Source organism: Gorilla gorilla, chromosome 19 (assembly GCF_029281585.2).
Source record: "Gorilla gorilla gorilla isolate KB3781 chromosome 19, NHGRI_mGorGor1-v2.1_pri, whole genome shotgun sequence".
NCBI lineage: Eukaryota > Metazoa > Chordata > Mammalia > Primates > Hominidae > Gorilla > Gorilla gorilla.
The window spans coordinates 67,441,399-67,461,883 of record NC_073243.2 but is presented as its reverse complement, the minus strand read 5'-3'; positions in this window follow the sequence as shown (position 1 = coordinate 67,461,883).

The following is a 20,485-nucleotide window of genomic DNA, read 5'->3' as shown; positions in this document are numbered from 1 at the left end:
GCTGTAACAGAATATGTGAGACTGGGTAATTTCTAAAGAACACAGATTTATTTCTTACAGTTCTAGAGACTGAGAAGTCCAAGGTTGAGGGGCTGCATCTGGCTAGGGCTTTCTTGCTACATCATTCAATGGCAGAAGGTAGAAGAACAAGTGATCACAGGCAAGAGAGAGTGCAAGAGATCAAGCATACAGTCTCAATCCCTTTTATAATAAACATTAATCTATTTATCTAGACACCTCCCATTAGGACCCATCTCCCAAAACTGTTGCATTGGGGATTAAGTTTCCAACACATGCTTTCTGGGACACCTTCAAACTATAGCACTTCCAAATCTTGTATGTTCTAGTACAATAGTTATTTAAGTTGTTTTTAGTTTCTGAGCTCCTTAGAAAAAGGCAAGTTCATCACTTCGAAGTATACATTAACTCAGTAAGTAGAAAGATGATGAGGCAAAGAATAAAATCAAGTAAGTTTTCTAGTGCTAAGGATCTTAGCTAGGGAAGATTCTCTTGATAATGTCACATCTTCTAAAGGAAGAAAAGTATAAAGGAAGAAACGTAGGCCTGAAAATAAGAAAAACTGGTTGTTATTCAGGCCTTTAGTTTGGCCGGTTAGAACACATCGGTAACCAAGAGGTTCAATTTGTAAGTAAGAGAATGCAATTGTGTTTAATGAAAAGCAAGTTGTTCCATTTTTCATTTGTGGGGTGGTTTGCATAGCATGCTGGTTAATTTTATGCATTAACTTGGCATCCAAATATTTGGTCAATCACTAGTCCAAATGTTGCTGTGAATATTTTTTTTTAGATGAGATTAACATTTAAATCAGTAGACTTTGAGTAAAGCAGATTACTCTCCATAATGTGGTGAACTCAACCACAATGAGCCAAAGACCTTAAGAGTAAAAAGGAGGAAGTCTCCTGGGGAAGAAAGAATTCTGCCTCCATACTATCTTTAGACTAAAGCTGAATCATCAACTTTTCCTTGGGTTTCTAGCCTGCTGGCCCATCTTGCAGATTTTGCACTTGCCAGCCTTTATAATCACGTAAGCCAAATCTTTAAAATAATTCCCTCCCCTCATCTACAAACACACATGCACACACACATACACCATACCTCTCTTTCTACACACACACACACACACATACACACACATGCAGACACACGTATACATCCTCTTGGTTCTGTTTTTCTGCATAACTTTAATACACAGTTACAGTTGTTCTGTATGTCTGACTGTATCCCTAACCTCAACTAACTCTCTAATGAATAAATGTGTGACCAAAGACAGTGTAGGGAAACTTCCCACTGGCATTTGAAAAACAGCTTAGTAAATTGGCTTCATTGTAAGTCATATGAAAGTCAGCAGCCTCTTTCCGTCCTATAGGGATTAATATCTAAGCAGAAAAATATAAATTCACGTAATTCAATAAAATCTTTTGTTTCTTTTTAGACCGATGGTTCTCAACTTTGGTATTAGTATCAGCTAGGGAACTTGTTAAAAGATTCCAGTGCTTTAAGCCCCACCCCAGACCATTTGCCCACCATTTCTGGAGGAAAGTGGTGGGCATGTATAGTTGTGTTTCGTTTCCATTGCTGCCATGACTCTAATTTGCAGCTTGTCTTGAGAACCACTGATCTAGGCTAAATGTTGCAATATGGCAGCTGTTGGGCTGAAGCTATCTCATTAGTCTATCTTGCTGGGCTAGCTTTGTGTTTTTTTGTTTGTTGTCTCTATGTTTGCTTTTTCAATAATTTGACTTTGAGCACTCTGGGGTAGGTACCTACTGTGCAGTTCTTGGTAGGTCATGCTCCTTTCTGTGACCTTTCACCTGGCTGTTTTACAAAATAGCATTGCCTTCCATGTCTCTAACAGCTTTCAAGGGCATGATCCTTGAATTTCAGACTGTAAAATATTATCGTCAAATATATATTATGACTCTAGGTAGAGGGACTGAGAATAAGGACATGAAATTTGGGAAATGCATTTGGCAGTTCATGAGGAGCACATTCAGATCCAGGCAGGGTGGAATTTAGGAAAACATTGATTCTGAGTATGATCATTCCAAAAGGCAGATCATTCCAAAAGAAGAATCTGAATGATGAATAGAAATTTTGTGTCTTCAGGCATTAGAAGAGCCGATAGATGATACTGTAATTATTTAGGTGTTTCAAAATGTGTGTCTAGTTGATTTTTCTTGTTAATACTTAAGTATCTTAGTAGTTAATGAATTTCCTAATTTTTTATTTGATGCTTCTAAGTTATGATAAGGATCTGTAATCCAGCTCCCTTCCCCCAAAGTATGTCTGCGTTCACTGTGTTTAACATTTTGGGAGAAAGAACATTTTTAGCTTTAGAGTCACAACTTTTGTTGTTGTGTTGTTGTTTCACTTAAATGCTCTAGTTACAACGTCCAGAGAACTTTGGTAATTGTTGATTTGGGCCATGATGTCATTGACATTTTATAGCTGAAGTTCTTTTTTTAAATAATAGCTAACTCTAGACTTTAAGTATTATTTTTGTTGGGGTAATAGAGCTATAAAAGACGCAAAACACATCTCTAATTTCAGTACACTAACATTCAAAGAAGAATTGCCAGAATAAGGATTTTAAAAATCAAACATTTTAGGAGTAGTCCAGACTGTATTGGACAATTGTCACAGATGTTTTCTAGGATTAAGTTGGTCCAAGCAATAAAATTTAGCTGGTAAGTGACCTATTTTTGAGTTTTTCCTTCCATCTCATAAGCAAGCTATTGCCATTCTACTATTGTTTCCATGGAAGAATGCTTTCTAGGAGGTAGTATAGCATTGTATCGTTCACAAGTAAATATCGTGGGTGAAATTAACTAAAGTATAAGAGACTGCAAGATAGTTTAAAGTAACTTTTTAGTGTACATAAATCAGTGCCATAAAGTCTTTGGTTTTCTGATAATGAAGTGTCGAATATCCCAAAACAGGATTGTGTCAGCTATTAATTTATTCCCCATTCATTATGTAAGTCAAGTCTAAGGCAATTGTATTGCAATAATGAACGTGTCAATTGGGTTGCCTAAAAGAGAATACATTTTCCATAGGCATATGTGGTTACAAATCCTTCTTAATGTATAATGGAACTCAGGGAACATAGATAAAATGGCTTAATGAAAAAACATGTAAAATCTTGGGTAGTTACAAATCTCACAGCTTCTTCATTTGATCACTTGTTGTCATTTTGGCAGTAAAATCTATCCAAAAACCTTCTGACACTCAAAAGAACTGAATTAGTGATAGCTTTTAGCTGAACATTGTTCACAGTAGTCTTAGGCATACAGAATTTACCTGAGTCACATCAATACTTGTCGTTAATAGCATTTACCCTTAGCACTGCCTTATTCTATTGCTTATGCTCCAATTTAATCCATGGGGAAAAGCCAAATAAAATACTCTTTGTTTGGAAAAACTTAAATGATCCCAGAATTCAGTGAGCTCAGGGCAGCCAAACACAATCAATGGCAGTCAGAACTTTGGTTTGGGTTGCTAGTAGTATCAAATAAATATCATGGCTACAGCTCTTGATGTCAACCCCTTTCCTAGATCTACTGTTGGCAAAAATCCTATCTGCTGTATTTCATTACAAACTAAAATCTCATGGGAATTCTTGGAGGGTTCACTTTACGTTGTTGTTCAATAATCCATATGGAAAGAGTCTTAGAAATACTGAAGCATTTTGCTTTGACTCTTCCTTAATTTAAAAGTTATTCGGTTTTGTAACTAATGCCTCTTTTCCACGTTTAAATATCTTATAAACACTGTCATCAGGTTCTGGAGCTTTACTAGTCTCTTGCCCCTGACAGCTATAATAACCTCTTCAAAACAAAAGAAATAAATAATTCATAACCTGGAAAATGGACCTCTGAGTAATTGAGTTATTCGTGTATATTTGAATAGATATTAGGAATTATTAGACCACAATCTATTTTAAGGGATCATTATGATATATAGAAATAAATGTACATTATATGACTCAGAGACCAAGTAACAGTTACTTAAACTTAGGAGTACAACCTTTCCATGAAAGGCTATTTCTCCTTAACTGAGAGTTTTATGAAAATTTGGCTACAAAACTACTTGGGAATTTATCTGTTTAATCATGATGCATATTGATTAGCAAATTTTCTGAATTTTATTAATATTATAATATATAATTGAAGCACCATGATATGGTATCTTCTGTCTAGCATTATTTAAAATGTATACAATATGTTTGGGATTAAGAAAAAGTTTCTAAACTGCACTTATATATTCTATTTTCCTTAAGCCACAAGTTATTTTAGAAGTGTATGAATAAAAACTGATTATTAAAATTCAAATGAATACATCTTTTCATCACATTGCAAATTATTGCTAATAATTAACTCAACTTCATTTACATAATGTGACTGTACTTTGGGTTTGCCCTTTTCAACATGAAGAATTAATAGGCAAAAAACAAAAAAGGAAGAAAAAAAGCATTTGAATAGTGAAGGACTCTAATGTCACTCATATAGAGCATATTTTAAAGAGTACCCCAGGTAATTTTTTTTAACATTACCATTCCACTGTTCCTCTCTACAGACCAAGACTTTCCAAGAAGAGGTGTTCCCAATTACAAAATAATTTGCCAACATCCAAAGAAGTAAGACTAATATACAACTATTTCTCATCTTTGGATATTGAATGTCTTCTTTATTATCCATGCAGGTACATTTTAAGAAGTATTTTCAGCTCGTAGTAAAGCAATAATAATATTACTAGCTTGATTAATTATTTCTCAATTAGGATGCAATTGGAAGAATCTCACAGCTGAGCATCAGAATGTCTTATAAAGTTTATTTTAAAATATAATGCTTGGCTCAACCCCTAACATTTCCATTCACTTTTCTGGAAGTAAGGAGGGACATCTGTGTTTTTAACACACTGAAGATCCAAGGTTGACAGCCACTGGGTTAGACTATCTAGGATATGAATAAGTAAAGAGGTAAGAGATGCATTGAATTACACATTTTAATAAAAAGAATAGTTTTATTAGCACTAAAAATATTTTAAAAATTAATTATATATATTCATTATACATACATATTCACTACAAGAGAAAATACTTTGTGAAACAGATTAAAGGTGAAGTGAATTAGGTACAGTTTGCAAATCGAGGGTGGCTCACCATCCCTGGATTCCACGACCCAGCAAGGAGGGAAACGAACAGGGGTTTCTAGCATATTTGGAACATGATCTCATCAGAAAGTTGTGTTGCTGAAGCAAGAAAGCCCAATGGAAATAGTCTCCTATCTTCAACCATTATGCAAGATGATTCAGGACAGTGAATTTGGCAGTATGGAAGAGGGAAATTTTAACAAATTTATATAATAATCACAAATTAATGTTGCTAAACATAGTTTATGTTCATTATAATTGTTAATATAATTCTGGTCTAAAACAATTGGAGACAGATTGTAAATAAGGAAAGAACATTAACTAGCTCAGTATTCTAGATATTCCAGGCTATAACCTATTTAATCTGAATCTTAATCTGAGTCTATTCAAGCAATAGATGGTAGGGAGTTCTAATAAAACTGGTAAATAGACAACCTAGTATAAAACATGTTATTCTGTGTTGAACAGATCTGTGTTTTAAAAGCCAGTTTGTAGGGTCACTTTCCATTATCCATTGAAGTAGTTTAATTAAAAACAGCTGAGACAATGACATCACAATAGGCTTATTAGAATAAAAGGGAAATATTGAGGCATCCAAGAACACAGTTAAACAGAGTTCAGCTATGACAATCAACGTTGAGGACCGAATTATAAAGAAGCAGGGAGGGGGAAGAAAAATAAATGATCAAGTAAACATGAAGGGGACACATCATTTTTCAAGGAACATTTGAGGCTAGGTTCATCCAGAAGGGGTGACACTTCTTTTAAAGCCTCAAAAAAGGGCCTATCCAGCCCAAGGCCAGATTTCTAACTGGAGGGGCGACTATTAGGACAAAAGAAGTCCAGTCTGAAACTCTCACTGGAAAAAGATCTAACTATAAAAAATGCTGCCACTTCTGCTGATGATGATAGATAAAATTTACCATGTGCCAATCACTATTCCAAGCACTTTACCCATATTAACTTACTTAATCTTCATAACAATGCCATTGGATAGGTACATTATTATATTTCAGATAAAGAAACGGAGGCACCAGAATTTCATTCATTTACTCATTTAAACATACCAATGAGAACAGAAAAACATACTAAGAACTTAACTAAAAAAGATAGAAAAGATGCTGACACTCCTATTTATATTTCTTTCATTTGTCCTAAAATTTTCTTCAATCCATAATTGAGTACCTATTATTTACCAGAATCCATACTAAACTCCAGATACACAAAAGATAGATGCTTCATATATGGTTCTTAGTATTCCTGAAGTTTATGATATTATTAGGGAGACATGTCTACTCACAAATAATTAATATCTCTTTCACTTTTTCTAAGTGTTAAATTGAGCACTGAAGGAACAGTAAGAGGGCAGCCCAGGAGGATTGTCAAGTACCTACTTCTCTGTGTCAGTGAATAAAATAATTCCTGTTTGACGTTTCGGCAGTGTGAATCGATGTGTTATTTTACTTTTAATGTAATAATTATTTTGAGACTACACTGTAAAACTCAAAGTAGAAGGCCATGTTTGCCACCAGCAGCAGCAACTCATCCCTGATGACCTCCAAGTAGAGAATAACGAAGTATAAAAAAACACTTAAAAGCTGTTTTAGGGTTTATCCCAAAACACACCCACATACACACATGATGGAACAGGTCATAGCATCCCTGAGTCTAGCAATATTTTATAAACCAAATTGTGTTTTAAAGAAAGTTTTATCCCTTTCGATTCTTTTTAAGTTTTGTTTTGTTTTTTAAACACATATAATGTGATTTCCTTACATGTATCAAAATAGTCTTGGAAGAAATTTCTTTCTGTCCCTATTATATGTAAATATTGATGGCACTTTTGTCCTAAGATTTTTTCTTTTTTCTTTTCTAAATGTGCACTTGCCAGATGAAATACGGAATGCTTAGTTAAATTTGAACTTTAGATAAGCAATGATTTTATTTTTACTATAAGAAGTTCCTTTTTGTTTGATAAATCTGGTAAAATTAAAGTAGCTGCCATGAACTATTCTTCTCCCTGTTCTATCTCCCTGTTCTATCTACCACTTGTCAATTTGTTCAATTTTTAATTTATGTATTCAAGTAATACTTATCAAGTGACAATTATATGTCAAATATTATTCTAAGCACATGACAGTGTATCAGTGAATAAAACATATACTTTGCTGTAATAGGCATATATTCTGATAAAGGAAAGACAAAGGAGAGAACTCATAATCTCGAACATTTTGAGAAATTAGAGAACAAGGATAATCTTGAAAACATTCCTATCTTTCCCACAGTGAAACAAAATATCTTCTGACTATAAAACTTACTTGGAATATATAATATAGTTTATTGCCCAGTCAAGATTTGTTTATTACTTTATCTGTAATAAACTTCAATGATCTAATGTTTTATCATTCAGCCCATTAATCTATCTTTTATTCTTCATATGATCAATGCTTTAAAAAGGGAATAAATTCTCCTATGAACCAAATGGGTTTTGTGCAAAGGAAATTTCTCTTCCCTTTTTCACTCAGTTTTGTTATTATTGTTAAAGATATTTAAAATTGGGTGATGTCTAATGAGACATTTGAGCATAGACTCACCGACCTCTTGGTAGAAAAATGAAAGAGGGGATTTGATTTTAATTGTTTTATTCATTGAACTGAAACCTAGAATACATTTATTCCAGATGAATACTTGAGACACATGGAGCAAAATTAGCAAATACATTCTCAGGTTTATATAAGCTATACTCATAAAACTTTACATTTTATTAGGCCAGGAGCGGTGGCTCACGCCTATAATCCCAGCACTTTGGGAGGCCGAGGCAGGTGCATCACCTGAGGTCAGGAGTTCAAGACTAGCCTGGCCAACATGGTGAAACCCCATCTCTACTAAAAATGCAAAAATTAGCCAGGTGTGGTGGCGCATGCCTGTAATCCCAGCTACCCAGGAGGTTGAGGCAGGAGAATCACTTCAACCCGGGAGACAGAGGTTGCGGTGAGCCAAGATCACGCCATTGCACTCCACCCTGGGCAACAAAAGTGAAACTCCATCTCAAAAAACTAAATAACTAAATAACTAACTAAATAAATAAAACATAATGCTCTGTGATCATGTATACATACAAATAAACCCATGTCTGATAATAGGATACAAAAAGTCACCAGAGAAACCCTAGGGATTACCTATCCAGGACTCAATGACTTTATTCTACATGGCTTGCTCTACTCACTTTTTCTCACAAACTTCCCTCTGCCTCACTTGTACATTTGCTTCACATTGTTACTTGGAAATACACCCCCACTGGTTCTGGAAAGTGCTTTCTTTTTGCTAACGAGGACTTCCTAGAAAAGAGCCCTAGAGTAGGAATCTGATAAACTGGGTTCTAGGCCAGGATCTGCCACTAATTTGTTCCCTCTGTGTGTAAGCCTCAAGTTATTTTGTATTTCTAGTCCTCAGTTCCTCATCTGTAAAATGAATAGGATAGAGTTCAAGTCACAGATGAACCAGCTAGCCTAGCCCTCCTAACATTCAATGATTCAACCTCATGTTTACCATCCCTAACAATGAGGTCTTAAAGTCCTGCTTAAGTACCTCTAGAGATGTTCCATTAGATTTACTCTGTATGAGAAAAGTTTTCCATTATTTGAGCCTAAATCTTCCTCCATGTGGTTTCCAATTTTGGTCCAATTTTATCCTCTTGAGTGTCCTAACTCAAAGTTATTCATTGCCTTTTTGTTTAGGATAGCTATCCTAATTCTTGTCCCTTCCACCCTTCTCCATCTCAGTTCCAGCCTAACAGCTTGAGATAGTTTGACTTTCCTTATGAAATGATTTCAAGTGCTTTGCTCTCTTGGTCACTTCTCCCTGGATTGGGCTGCTTGTCACTGGTGCTTAAAGGGCAGTACCTAGAATAATTAATAATCACTAATAATTATAGTAGCAATAACAATAACAAGCTTGTTATGTGCTAGCCACTGCTTTAAGTGTTTTACGTATATAATTGTATGTAATCATTCCAGCAGCTTTATGCAGTAGTAGTGTTATTATTCACATGAAAACCGTAAGCAACAGAGGTTAAACAACTTCCCAAAGTTGTTTAACATGACAGCACAGGCATTTGAATCCAGGGTAGTCTGGACTGGAATGTATAGCCTATGCTCTTAATGACTGGGCTATCCTGCATTTTCTAAAATGTATACTTTTGACATAGTTTGTGTACCACTCAGTTGGCTGGGACTTACATCCTCCTTACTCTAGACACTATATTTTGATGAATGTAATCGAAGACTGAATTATGTTCCATGTATGCATATGCTCTATGTGTGTAGACTCCAATTTTTATATTTAAAATTTTGATTTTAAATATCATGTACTTTGCTGAACACAAAGATTATAATGATAAAAATAAGCCACTCCCTATCAAGTTAGAAAATACATGTGTGAATGAGAAACCAAAATACATTGTAAGTACAGTGACTGAAATTCACTCTAAGATTAATGGGAACATAGAAAATGTAACTAATTTTATCTAAGATAATAATTAATTACTTTACCAACAAAGTTACATTTGATATGTTCTTTAAAGATGAACAGGATCATTGGTTAAAGAAAAAAATATTGGCAAAATATTTTGTCTGTATTAATTATCTTTTGAAAACAATGTCTCAAATCTAATCAGGAATTAATTCACATCATGTTCATTAAACATTGCTTCTAATGAACGTGATACTAAATGGAAATGTTCATTAGGAAATGGAAACTACTATTAAATAAAATGTTTGGTCATTTAGGGTCTTTTAGAACTTTTAGGTTCATCATGATTTTACAAAGATTCTGTCAGTGATCTCTAATTAGTAGGAAATATAGTCTATTAAATAGAAACATTTGAACCCATTTAGAAGAATTATATGCTATAATACAGTATTTCCATCTCTAATAAAATGGCTTTTAAAAGGAATTTTAGGTGCCTTAATAAACCTTAATATATTTTAAGATTTATCAACTTGCTAGTATTGTTCTTTCAGGCTTAGGTCACTTTTTTCTTCTTCCTTAGTTATTTCCTTTTATTTAACTTTCTGTACATATTCTTATGTTATTTAATTGATTGGTGTGGGTATATGGAAATTCCCTTCAGGTTTGCTTCTGAAAACTGTGACTTATGTCATTGGTTTTGGATATGAGGCATCTTCTTTTCAGGCCTTGATCCAATAAATCTTACCAATCTTTCTGCGGTCTCTAAAATTTGCTTTCTTGAAACCCATGTTACATATCTGACTTCCTGCCATGTTTTCTTTACTCAATTTTGGGTATTCTATGGCCTTTTTACTCAAAGTGTAGTCCATGGACCAGTAGGATGAAATCTCCTGGGTTCTTGTTATAAATGTAGAATCTCAGGCCCCCACGCTAGTCCAACTGAGTCAGAAGGAGCACACTTAAAAGAACTTCAGATGCTTTGTTAGCACATTGAATCAGAGAAGCCTATTTTAAGATGACAGCAGAATCACTTTCTCAAGAGGTCCTCTCATTTCCACCCCTCAACAAAGTCTTCCTTGACAGTCAGTTTGATGGACTTTTAGGGGAAAACAATTTACTTCAAGACAAATGAAGAATCTATCAGACTTTGAGAGGCTAAGGCAGGAGGAACACCTGAGCCGAATTTGAGATCAGCTTGGGCAACATGGTGAAAACTCATCTCTACAAAAATGCAAAAAAATTAGCTGTGCAGTGGTAGTGTGCACCTGTAGTCCCAGCTACCCAAGAGGCAGAGATGGGAGAATTACCTGAGCCTGGGAGGTCAAGGCTGCAGTGAGCCATGATAGCACCACTACACTTCATCCTGGGTGACAGAGTGAGGAAAAAAAAAAAAAGGATGTATCAGATAATTTACTTTTAGCTGAATATTAATAAGAGTAGACTAACATTTATATAGGGATTTCTATGTGCAAGGTACACTCTTTGAATTGGCCATCTTATTAAAGTCTTACTTAATCTTCCTGACATTATAGCGATTACTATTAGAATTCCCATTTTACAGATGAAGAATTTGAGGCCAATGTGGAGATTTTTTTTTTGCCCAAGGTCACAGAGCCCTCCGGAGTCAGGTTTCATATTAAGCCTACTTTATTCTAAAATCTGTGCTTGACATGATTATATCAGACCGCCTTTTCCCAGGAGAGAATTTAACAGAATACAAGGAAGCTAAACATTTCCAACACCATGATATTTGTCTTTCTTTTCGGGTCTGTGCTCTCTGATTCCTTTACGCTGCTGTTACTGTCACCTGTTAATATTTCTACCCCCACCTCTCGTGCACTACACATCCCCTAGGAAAGTAATCCAAACACTCTCTTGCTCTCTGTCAATTGCTTTAATTATGAATTGCTTGCCACAAACTTTTCTATAACATACTAGCTCACCCTTAATCCTTCCGGCTTTGACCACTCCTATTTTCTGTCATGTCTCGATCTTTAAATCTCTCATTCAGTGCTGTCTACCTTTCAACTAAGATCCAGGTTCCCTCTCCAACTAGAAGGACTACCTTCTTAGGTGAATGCTGTTCTAATAATACCTAGCCCTGGACCCCTATGTTGAGGCATCTCTTGACACTGTTTCAGGGTCCAAGCTCACTCTCATTCTAAGAGCAGGAACAAGACCTTCTTTCAGAAGCTCAGTTATGGAACATTCTTTCTACCATTTCACTTCATTCTCTCTTCTTTTATCTTCATGGAGGTTTTTTCTTTCATGATAGCGAAAGCAAAATTGAAGAGTTCCACTAAAGCTTGTATTTTCATGACATGTGGACTCCATCTACCTCTTCTTCCAAGTCTTTATTTAAACAAACTGCATATTTCATTGTTATGATTGTGCATTTCCAATGACAAATCTTGGTGTTTCACTATGTTGAATTATACTCCAAATGTTGCTGATACTCTGTGCTTTGTGTACATAATAGTAATTTTGACTTTATTTTTAGTGATTTTTATTAGGAATTTAAAAAAAAATCTGTATCACTTACATAAATTGTTCTATTGTAATGGCTGATACCCTTCATTATATCTAGTTTTACAGTTTTAACTGACAATGTTTCCCTTTTCCTAGATTTTGATTTTATAGTATAAATTTGGCAGGCTTCCAAATGATTCCGTGCAATATACTCCAGGTGTTCATCAGTCTAGCAGAATAATCCCTAGTTCAGCAACCAGATCCTGTTCTTTATTTATTTTAACTAGCCATTATTTTACTAATCTTATATCTACAAAATCTCTTATCCTAAAATAGAAACATAGATAAGACCACGCTATCAACAAATATTTTAGTTTCCTGCTTAGGACTTCATAATTTCTTCATAATTCCTAGAAGAAATTCAGATTTCTTCTGTTTATATCATTTATCCCCATTCAACATGGTTATTAAGCGGTGATGAGCCAGAGAATTCATTAATTTATTTGCTCATCTTAAACTACATTTGTTGACTGACTATTTTGTTCCAGGTACAGTAATGGGCCAGTAAATTTATAAGCCCCAGACAACTCTCTATCAAGATTAACCTATTCACTTCAGGAAGGGAGAACTACTACTGATTGTCCATGTAAGCTCTACAAATGGCTATCTCCACTCTATTTCATTTTTGTAGTTCCTGTAAATAAGTTCTTCACATTTCTTAGCTCTAGAAGACTCTTTCACCTTTTCAAAGAAATAGGACATACTGCTTCCTTTCCAGAAACTATACATCTCTTCCCAAAGATCCCTCCAATGGATCAAACTTTGTTCTTTCCATTTTTGTTTGTGTAATATTCTGCCATTAATTGTACTTGATTTGGTTTGATTTCCCTCTGCCTTCTCAAAACCTCTTCCCTTCAATTTCTTGCTTAGGCTGCTTTTCTGTGTTATACAAGAACCCATTTTCTCCTTCAATGTGGCAAAGAATAAAAATCAATTAATTCTGGTCTTTCAATTTCTCTGAAGGGTTTATCACCTTGCAGCTCCCAAGATAATTTGTAATTACTTCTGGAAAGAAAAGTAACACAGTTTTTATACCAATTACTCCCCCTCCCCTGCAGGAAAGCTGTATGAGCAAGCTAGAAGGATATGGAGCTCTCTTTAGGTTGTCCTACCTAGCGCTTTCTCACCTCTAGACTCTCCATGGGAATTTGGTCATTTTTTACCCCTAGTATGACAGTTTTTAGATTATCAAATACTAGAGTTAGAATATCAGATGCAACTGGAAACTAGAGTGAGGTACCTAACGTTAAAAAAAAAACAAAACCCAATATTTTCCTCTTACTTTATTCTTCCTACTTTTCTAGTACCTGTTGCATAAACTTTTAGCTGACCATTAAAAATTCCTTTCAACCCTCAAGTGCTATTTTCTAGTGTCTGGTGCCTGTTTATAAACAAATAACTATGTGATTGAAAATTACATATTCCCAACTGAGAACTGATACCTTAAAAGGAAATTTCACATAGTACAGTAGGTGCCATGGGACATGTCAAAATTATTAAATCTTTAAATACTGAGACACCAGTTTACTGCAATATTTTGTTTTAAAAGTAGAAAATAACCCCTATAAAATCTGAACTAAGATTAACAATGTGTGAAACTAAAATTTTTATGTGCAAGTCTAGTGGAAATTTGATTCTTCTTTTTATTTTATGTGGCCTTTTTAACAGAAAAGCTATGCATTCCTTTAGCTTATGTGCTATACACACAACTTGATAGGTCCAGAGTGTTCACAGCACATCAGGTACATCTTGGACTGTTCGCAGAGGGCGTGCATGAAATACAAACCAGCTTCCACAGGATACATGTACTTCATGAAGCTTTATCTCCCTAATCCCCTGAGACAGCTCGTGTTTTTTAAATGAAAGGAAGCAGAAATTACAAAATATCTACATTTGAATAAAATTAAGAATGTAAAACAAACTGAGGCCAGCAAAGCCTTTTTTATTTTTTCATCAGTTGCAGTTTCAAAGAATAATGGACTGAACTTAGAGTTCTCTGGACCTTTTTTGTCTTAATTTAAAACATTTTCTTTATTTCAAATGAAATAGATTTCCTATGACGTGAAAGGAATAGTTGGGGATGGAAAATTCTGAAGTGTACAAAATAGGAAGTGTTTTAAAATTGGCCTAATGGGGACCTACATGTTTGATTGCTACAATTGGAATTGTGTTTTATTTAATCAGAAAAGCAACCTAAAATGAAGGCAAATGTTTAATGGTTCAAAATATGTTTTGTGCTTTAAAAAAAAAAGTACCAAATTTTACCCTTAGTTATTAGTGTAGAAATAAGTCCAGGATCAAAGTGTCCCTCCCACCTCCTGTTCAAAGGATCTCCCCACTTGTCGTAGTGGTTTTAGTAATATTTGGTTAGAGTTCTCTAGAGTAAATAATGTTTCTTCCCACATGAGAAGGCTGAGTCCTGTGTAGGCTAATTGACTTGTCCATGATTACATAAAAAGGGTATCAAAGAAGACTGTGTGTGTGTGTGTGTGTGTGTGTCTGTGTGTGTGTGTGTGTGTCTGTCTGTCTGTCTCAATGTCAGCTAAATTCCCAAAGTTATGGGTAATAGCCATGAGGAACTTCCGTATTTTACAGTTTCAAGGAGATACCAGACATCATTGCCAGAGCTTAAGAAGAGATGGCCAACTTGATTCTTCAACTCTCAATCCTCATAATGACTCCTAGACTATATAAACAGAAAAGTAGAGCTTAACGAAGAGTGCATTTATATATTTCATGAGCTTTTAGCCTAGAAAGAAGTATACTAGCATTTCATCATCTTTCCTTTCTAATGAAAGGAAAAGTGCCTGCTCCTCTGCTCAGACAAGAAAGGAACAAGGAATTCCTCAAAGAAACTGAAGGTTTCCTCAGGAATGAAACACTGGCATCTCATTCCCCAGTCTGACATTTACTGAACATAAGAAACTTCTTGGCCTACCTAATGGTGCATCACAGTAGATCATGATAAGGAAGCTTTTTGGAGAAATAGATCATCTTGAGTTAAAGAGCAGATAGAACATACATCCTAGTTCCTGTTAATTCTGGAAAATGTTAACTATGCAAATCAGGTTAAAGCAGCTCCCAATAACAAGATGAGAAGAGATGGCAGCCGAAGAACAGTATGCCTTCCTATTATTGAACATGAAAATCGTACATGACTCTAGGGCCATGGACACTGTGATCAGATATCGGCAGTGAGTAGATGTATTATAATGTATATTGGAGCCATCTTAAAAAGACTCCACCCAGGAGAATGGCTTGCTAGTATGAATGTCTCTCAATTAAAATAGAGGGTATGAAGTATATATCCAGGGGTAGAAGCTAAAGACGGATAGGGCCAGAGTGCAAGCGATCATGGTGGAAGATTGTTTTATTTGTTAAAAATATTTATTTCCCTACCTGTGGTAAAATTATACGTTCTGCCATATCAACTTCAGCCTTTTCTGTGTGACTTGCTTTGCCAATGGGATATAAGCAGAAGTGGCATATAACACTCTCAATTAAAATTTTCTTTAAGTTGTAACCACCTTGTGGTTTCTTCTGTAATGACAGCAGCAGGTCTCAGATAAAGGCTGGTTTCTTCTTTCAAACCCCAGAATAAAGAAGTGGGAGAAAAGATAAGGCCAACCTGCAGAGGACATGTAATATAAATTAAATCTAAACCTTTGTTATTGTAAGCCACTAAGGCATGGGTTTGTTTGTTGTCACTGCAGAATTTAGGAAAATACAACTGATACCATCTAGAAAGGGCATTTGGTGGGTGAATAGTATGGACATTTTCTATGTAGGCCTCTAAAGAATTCACAAGTGTATATCATAAAAAAGCTTATATTTGAGTGCCTGCCCATAAAAGTCATACATGGCTGCCTGTCAAGAAGGTAGACATATAAGACTGTTGGCCTTTTTCCTCTAACATTCTTTTCGTTCCTCAACATTCAACTGAAAAAAGAGATCTAGAGGCAGAGGTGTGAGCCAGAAACAAAGAATGAAAGTCGTAGAAAGTCAGAAACAAAGAATAAAAGGTGGAAAGAGCACAAGATCACACCATTCTCCTCTCTTTAGCAGGGTGGTCCAGGCCTGAAGTTGGAAAGCAGAGAAATATGTTATTTGGATTTGAAATAAGAATTGACATTTGAATTGGATTGGACTAAACTTTGTAAAAGAAAATTGAGTCTTGGTGACGAAAATGAAACTCTTCATATAATATAAAATCTAGACAGCAAAGAGTTCTCTTCAAAATATGATTGATCAGTGTAGAATGGAGATCCTGGTAGAGGTTGCAAAAAGCATTAAAGCATTTTTTCAATCTTACCCTACAGGGTAAACCCATTATAGTTAGACAGCTTGTTGGTGACAGAAGCTACAAATCCTAACTCTAAGTACAATACTATTTTGAACATTTATTTCTTAAAGGATAATTTCTATGGAAATTCTATCAATAACAAAAGGCAACTCAACTTTCTACGGTGAATTATTTGGTAGGCCACAGCGGGAAGCACAATAGTGGGCCAAACTGTAACACAATTTTCTTAGAACTGAAACCCCAAGTATAATATTTTGTGTATGTTATTACTCTAGGGAGCCAAAGCATACAATCATCGACAGAGAGCTCTATAGTAATGCCAAAAGCTTTTATTTAATAATGTGTTTATAATTTGTTTCTTGCCTGAGTCTAAAAAGGATCTAAAGTGTTTTCTTCGGCATACATACACCTTTTTAACCACACATCTATTTCTTGAACATGGACTGTGTGTGAAGTACTCTTCCATGTTCCTGTACTCAACACAATACTGAAAGTAAAGAACTTCATATTTGATACATAAAAACAATAGAGAAATAGAAAATTCCAGCAACTTTTGATCTCACAGTAATGCCAGATCTTTGAATCCTGATAAATAAAATTTTATTAATATCTTCACATATTTGTATTCTACAATGACTGTTTTATAAAAAGGTAGTCAATGAAATGGTTTGAGGCAGGGCTCTGCTTTCTGGATGGATGTTAATTGAAAAGAAAAAACTATAGTTCAAACTACTGTAAGTAGCATTTTAAATAGACATGAGTCAACCAAAGCATAGTTCCCAAACTCATACTCACTGTTTATTATGGCTAATACAATTTTAGATTAGTAAAATGTGCAATCTTGGACTTACATTTTTAAGTAAAATAAATAATTTATGATACACTGGTGTTCTTTGTGAAATCGAAGGATAGAGTATATTTACTCTTTACATTTTTGTTACTGGATTTTCCTTCCAACAGAAGTAAATATACTAAAAAGGAAAGAACACTTCATAAGAAGTTAGAAGATCTGAGTTATAGTCTATTTTTACTTACCAGACAACTGCATGAACTTAGACAAGTTATTTAGCCTACTCAGACCTTAGTAATTTACTCTAAAAATGATTTTAACTAGATAACCTATGCTGTGCTTTCTGACTTGAAATTTTGTGATCCCAACTGAACATTAAGTGGAATATTAAAATACAATACAATCAGTTGACAGTCACAGTGCAAAAAATTCAGCAAGTAGAGTTCACAATTTCCTGAAATTAATATTGTATTTAAATTTCTTTCTAAGGAAATATTATCATGAACGATGACCAGAATTGTGTCTACTAACAGTCACAAATATTTGCTAAAATAAATATTACTAAACAAATATTAAATGCAATGCTGTATTGAGTAATTTGTCTCTCCTCTTCCACTTGACAATATTGTCTTCTATAGCAGTGCATTTCTAGCCAAGGACCTTGTGCAATTATTGAATTTCATTTTAAACTTTAGTGTTGCCCACTGCTGTGAGGTACAGTTTCGTATTAAGCTCTAAACCATAGGTCTGAATTGGAAAGACATTTGATAGGCTAAAACCATTTCACTTTATTCCCTTGCCCAATGATTTCCTGCACTGAATGTTCAAAATTTGTGAATCCTGGCCAACAGAACTTTAAAATATGTTTATAACATGTTCTTGCCCCAGCTTGTAAATAAATATCAACTTTGAAGGAAACATATAATCTGATTAACATCTGATTAAAATAATAACAAACAAATTTAGACTTTTAACTATAAAGTAGAGCTATAAAAGGATGCATAGGTTATCTAGGCACCCTGCTGAAAAAGAGAAAGGGTTTGTGAAGGAGTAAAGAGAGGGTGGAAGAATGTCTGGCCTCATTTATCTATTCAAAATATTTAACTTCCATTGGTGCCAGATGAACAAGTCAAAATCCTTTCCCTTAAAGAATTCAATGTATGAGAAACTAGTGGGTGGTCAGGGAAAGTCAGTGACATTTGACAATGTCCTGGTAAACATGGCAAAAGAGCGGAAAAAGGATTCCAAGAGAACAAAGGGATGAAAATCTAACTCCGCCTTGAAATAATTTACAGAGAATGAGATGCCATTGATGCACCATAATGATCAGGTTGAAATCACCCAGTCAGTGATGGCAGAAAAGCCATTTCAGGTAGAAGGTCACTAAACACACACACAAAATAAGAGAAATATATAGAAGTATAGTAGAGAAAAAAGCAATGAGAAACAAAAGTGAAGAGGTAAATATGGCCAAGATCATATTATGTCTTATATACTGTATTATGGTAAGACATTTGTGTTTGAAACAATAAATAATGGATGCCATTGGAAAATTTAAAAATCTAGAGTACAAAAATATTATATAATAATTATTGTGTTAGTTTGCCAAAGCTACCATGACAAAGTACTACAAACTGGGTGGATTAAACAACAGAAATTTGTTGTCTTACAGTTCTGGAGGCTAGAAATATGAAATCAATGTATTGGCAGGGTTAATTTATAAAGGGTGTGAGAAAAAAATAAGTTTTATGCCTTTCCCCTAGTTTCTAGTGGTTACCTATAAATCTTTGGTGTTCCTTGACTGTAGATGTGTCACCCCTATCTCTGCTTTCATGCTCACATAGTGTTTTCCCTGTGTGCATGTATGCGTCCATATTTCCCCATTTTGTAAGGATACCAGTCATAATGAATTAGGGACTCACCCTACTCCAATATGCCCTCATCTTAATTAATTAGATCTGTAGTGACCTTATTTCCAAATATGTTCACATTCTGAGGTACTAGGAGTTAGGATATCAACATATGATTTTTGAAGAGACACAATTTAATTCATAATAATTGAGTTGTAGTAAACATTTTCAAAAGATTATCCTGGTAATATTATTGCAGCTGACATACTGGAAACAAAGCTGCTATGGGGAAGACCAGCAAGGAATCTCTTGTCATAACCTAAGAAAGAAAAACATGTTGGCTTGAACTACAATAGCAGCCACAGAGAGAACAAATTTTAGAGATATTTAAGATGTGGCACTGACAGAATATAATGAGTAATTTTACATAGGATTTTATGGCAAAAAAAGAAGCTGAAATGACTGAGTTTTCTGGAAAACTGAACAGGTTGTAGAATTATTAGTAAAAAAAAGTAATGTTGTAGAAGAAAGTTTGAATAAAGATCATGTGCTTAGCTTTAATATACCTGTGAGACATCCCAGTCAACACGGTAAATGGACCGGAAAACATGAATCAAAATCTCAGGTTAGAGATTGTACATTTGGAACTCGGGAAAATCAGGATGGTAAGTGACGCTGTGAGCAACTAAAAGAAGTAAAGGGAAAAAGAATATTGGAAATAGTAATATTTAAAAGTTGTTTAAGAAAAAAATAAAACCCGTAATAACTCAGAATAAGTAAAGACAGAAGTAACAGATAATGGGATTCTAGAAACCAACGAAGGATAGTGTTAATAAAAAGAAGGAAAAAGTGGTCAGTAGTGTCAACAGTAACAGAGTTCTGGTAACAGAAAATTATCCTTTGGAAATCATTGGTGACCTTAGCATGGGCAATTTGGTGAAGTATAGCAAAGATGCATTATGTGTGCCTCACACCTACTTGAATTCAGTTATTTGGTCTCTGCCAAAACAATAATAGTAATAATAACAATAATTTAAATAGTGTGGACAATTCTGCCTGACATTTCAATCAATGAGAATATGTATGTGTTTTCAGTAATAAATATCAGCAGAGATAAGGCTTTGCTGATCTCCCAATCAGTTTTGGTTTTATATTGGTTCTAAAAATTGAGAATCTTGCCATGCTATGTAATTCTTGTGTTATAAGATATTTTTATACTTTTGTACATAATGGCCCTTCACCTCCAAGAATACATCATCTATATATCAGATGTTCAGCCAAAACAAAACAAAATGAGCCATCCTTTCAACTTTGAGAGAAAAATGATGAGATAGATTTATAGAGAGACAGCAGAAGAATCTTCTTATAACA